This window comes from Schistosoma mansoni, chromosome W (genome assembly GCF_000237925.1).
Source record: "Schistosoma mansoni strain Puerto Rico chromosome W, complete genome".
NCBI lineage: Eukaryota > Metazoa > Platyhelminthes > Trematoda > Strigeidida > Schistosomatidae > Schistosoma > Schistosoma mansoni.
The window spans coordinates 28,786,827-28,791,418 of record NC_031502.1 but is presented as its reverse complement, the minus strand read 5'-3'; positions in this window follow the sequence as shown (position 1 = coordinate 28,791,418).

Genomic DNA, 4,592 nt, shown 5'->3' with positions numbered 1-4,592 from the left:
AGTATACAAATAGGTGATTATATGAGTTAAGTTTAGGTATTAAGTGATGTTTAAGTTTAAGACAATGCTGGGTCTACCTTCTGCTGTACGGTCAGTTTCAACGGCGCCATTTATAGTCTACAGCTAGATAACTTCATCATTGTGTGTCCAACTGCGAACCTAACTCAAATCAACATATAGGAAATTTATATATTGAGCCTGCGAACGCCTGATTTTTTCAGGCAAGCTCTTACATGGAATCCTGAAGGCCAAAGGAAAAGACGAAAACCAAAGAACACATTACGCAGAGAAATGGAGACAGACATGAGAAGAATGATTAACAATTAAATAGAACTAGAAAGGAAGGTCCAGAACGGAGTGAGCTGGAGAATGCTGGTCAGCAGCCTATGCTCCATTGGGAGAAACAGGCGCAAGTAAGTAAGTAAGGCATACAACTATTAAATGACATTTATTGTTTAGATCAAACTAATGAAAGTGATCTGGTTTTAGTTAGATATGTACACGACTGAATGTCGAATAACTGCCTACTGTGATATGAAGGTCCTGGGTCCGATCATCAATAAAGTCGTGGATGTGCACAGCTGAAAGGTTTCATACTACGGCGAAATACATATCCGACCCTTTCTATCTTTTTGTGGTTATCTAACTTGGACTGTTCATTATTTTAATAACATTGATGATATGTTAACAACTTCTAAAACCGTTGATCCCTTAAATGTTAACCTGGAGTTTTGTCTTTAATCATTCACTCAGTTAACAATATATCCTGCACTTCTGAAGTGCTCAAAGAATACATGCTCACTAGCATTATATATCCTAGTCTAAAACAGCGTAGGTGTGATTTTTTGATGGATCTTATGAAACCTATGAAAATGTATACTCATTAAATGATTTGAGGGGTGTTTGTATAAAACCATCTATATTGCTTACTCAAAAAATCCCCTTGGACTAACCCTTTTTTGAATAGAATATCACCCTAAAGCTGTAAATAACTCCGCAAAATCAATAGCTCTTTAAGTGTTCGACATTGGATACTGACCACATTGTTTTAAGTGGACTTGTTTAACTGAAGGCGTTCGGTCATGCATCCGCACCAGATCACGTTACAGCTCAGCGTGGGAAACAGCTCCTACGTTCACTAGCCAGATTAGAACAACCGCTTCTCGATATATTGATAACGCATCAAATATAACTTTCCAACCTCTTCGCATCTGACTCCTGATTTTAACTAAGTGGGAGACGATTCGAATATAGAAGGTGTTACTGATTAATAGTTGTCAAACTACAATACTGGTCGTATCTTCACTCCCAATCTCCCCGTTTTGGGGAAACTTTTGTCCGGTTTTGGTAAATTTTAGGGGTGAATTTGGTCGATAGCGTTCTGTTCTGTTTTTCTAGAAGCAAAAAGAATTGCGAGCAGACATAACCTGGATCGTGACTAAATTGTGACATGCCGGTGTCCTTGCCGTCATATGCTACTATTATACATAAGAAGACGAACTCTTACACGTAAGCTCGATCAACTGTGAAATATAAACTGTAAAGTCCATCATATTCTTAGATACTGCAGTTGATGGAAGATAGACAACATTCACACCCTTCATAATCACAACTACTCAGACTAAGCAAACACAATGTACAGATTCAACGAAGCCAATTTTTACTTAAGAATCATCAATAAGTAGGTAAGGCTATAGTCTCTCTAACGCTTTTCTTTGTGTAGTATTCTCTACGATAGAAAATAAGGATTGGAATACAACAAAGTTTGGAGACGTGACAGTGGCTGTTCGCTATAAGAAGTTTTTCGTAGTAGCATTTTTAACTTAACCATATATCCAACTTGTAAACTGATTTTTCTGCATCAAATGTTGCTGTTTCTATACCAGTAGTAATGATGCAGCAATAAACTTTTGCCAAATTTTTATTTTTGTCTTCTTCGGCAGTGGTGGACGTGGGGACATCCATTCAATTGGGTAGCATGGCTCTGTCCTGCAGGCGTGGTCATTACGTGTAACTTATTACTATTCATATAAAATATATTATTCTATCCCCAGTATAAATGTGTTCTTCAGAAGTATTAAGTATCATTGGCAATTGTCACGATACAATGAGTCAGTGTACATAATGATGTGACTTCCATGTAAGATCTTACAGATTAGGCAATCACATGACAAATTTACCGTTATTGGATCAGGTCTCTTATCAAAGTAGCATTAGTACCGAACTAGACTATAATCATACAAGCCATCAAGATTTATAATGCAAAAAAACTGTACAGTTGTTATATTTATGTTTAGATAATTCATTAGATGAATATAGACGTGACAGTAATCAATATAAAACACAGTCACCGTCAACTTACAAATTGTCTCTTCACATAATCTTCCATATTCAAAAATTCGCTCGGACGTTCACCGGCATAATCTTGATTATTAGAAAGGTTTGAGCCTTTCAATTAGTTGACAGAAGTCATAGATTGCACATCAGAAAACGAATGAGGGACTTCTCAGCTTCATGCCCATTCGAAAAAACACAAACCAATCGTGAAACCAGACTATAAACTTCATTATCATTATCGAATTTTCATAGTAATGAAATAGCAGCTGAACAGATGTACCTTACAGTGTCTTACTTGGTGTAACAGTACTCTTCATTTTCAACCCCCTAAATTTCATCTACCTATCTGGTGTTAACAAACAAACTGCAGGCGCCAAATAAACGGATTGAAAAACTTTAATTAGTAATATGAAATCTGGGAAAAATCCACTTACAGAATTTATAATACTATTAGAAATTCACTGTTTACATACAATAATGAAATAACTAGTAGGCACTATTTAGATATTGATCGTCAACATGCATTAAAACCTTGTTTATGATTTCGTCAGTGATTTCGGATTCTGTTAACAGGAATTTATTTGTTAACACTATGACTGACACATCATAAACTAGTATTAACTACGACATGTTTTAGTTACCATGCTCAAAACAAACACATATCGCTTAACTTATGAAGAATATGTGGCTTATTTATATGGTACTTACAGTAATGTTATACACAAATCCTCTATATGTTCAGAAAGCAGACAGAAAAGGCTATCGACTTCAGTTGTTACTCATATAATTATTCTTTCGCAGATACCCGACATATTAATATGTCAGTTCGGCCGAAGACGATGATACTTATAATGGATAGAACTAATTACGGATGTGTATTAGTAAGTTATATAATGTCCATAAATAGTTTAACGCTCAATCGCTCCAACCTATATTTTATAAATAACTACCAGCACCCATAATCACCACTAACATAATTAGGGAGGTGAGTCATATGTAAATGATTTTAGAGCTCATTTTTACTTGGAACTCTGATTTTGGTCTATTTTTGACTTGATAAATGGTGAATTTTACTTGCCTGAGTTTGCATTGCTACAAATAACCAAATTGGATTTACTAAACATTCACCCAGGTTGTGAGCAAAGAATACGTCAAGCTATTAATAAACTGCAATTAACGCTAGGTAACAAGCACAGAGATTACGAAAATTGACGTGTGACGGAAAAATGCTATTAATAGATGATAAATAACGACATCCAAAATCCTCGACAACATGAAACATGTGAGCCAGAACCCGTGTCAAAACTTTTCGATGATGAGTAAAATGATTGATGAGTCACTTCGAAAATTCGTAAGGTTTCTACAGAAACGGTAGTCTTGACGGCAATACCGTTTTTATGACGATACTTACTTGAATCACGTTATTTCATATAGAAATAAATTATTTGTCTACTCTCAATAATAATAATATATTTCTGCAAAGGCAGGTACACGCCGTTTTTACAGGAATGATCTGCAAGTTACAACATTTACTGGTTCACAGTATGCAACCCAAGCAGGGTTGTTTTGTAAATATAATCTATAAAAGTGAATATCAATGGATTCGTTCAGATATACTTTGTAGTCTTCAAAATATTTTCCAAAGGGGCATCGCATCCATGTTACACACCAGATCCAATCTCGGCAAAAATTGTGTTAGGATTTCGGTCGTTCTAAGTATTTAAGCAACGCAACGTTTTAAGTTTAAAGTTGTTATAACGTAGACTTGTGGAGCGATTGGTGCGAACTATGACCTTGGGAAAGCGCCTACGTCGAGTTTGTTCCAGATGTCAGACGTTCCTCAACTTTGCCCTCAGAGCGAGATTCTGAGGAAAAAAACAAAAAAAGGGGAAACGTGATCAGGGGCTCCAGATGAGAGAATGCAGTAAAAAAGAACAATGAGTTGTGTTATATATCAAGGTGGAGTAGGTTCAAATGAAGAAGGGGAAGTCAAGGTTGGAATAGGGAAGGCTGTTTATTAGAACAGAGAGTGCACATAGAGAGTGAAGTGTTAAGTAAACTGACAACCATATCATAAATAAATAATATATTCGCAATATCCCAATGAGTAGAAAAATTAGATTTTCTGACGTTTCGTGACTCAGTGTAAGCCAATAATAACACCCAATATTCGTGTTTTCCGTTGTACTATTTAAACTTGGATTAACGTTAACTTCGTTATTTATTCTCTGAAGAAGTGGCTTACACTGAGTCTC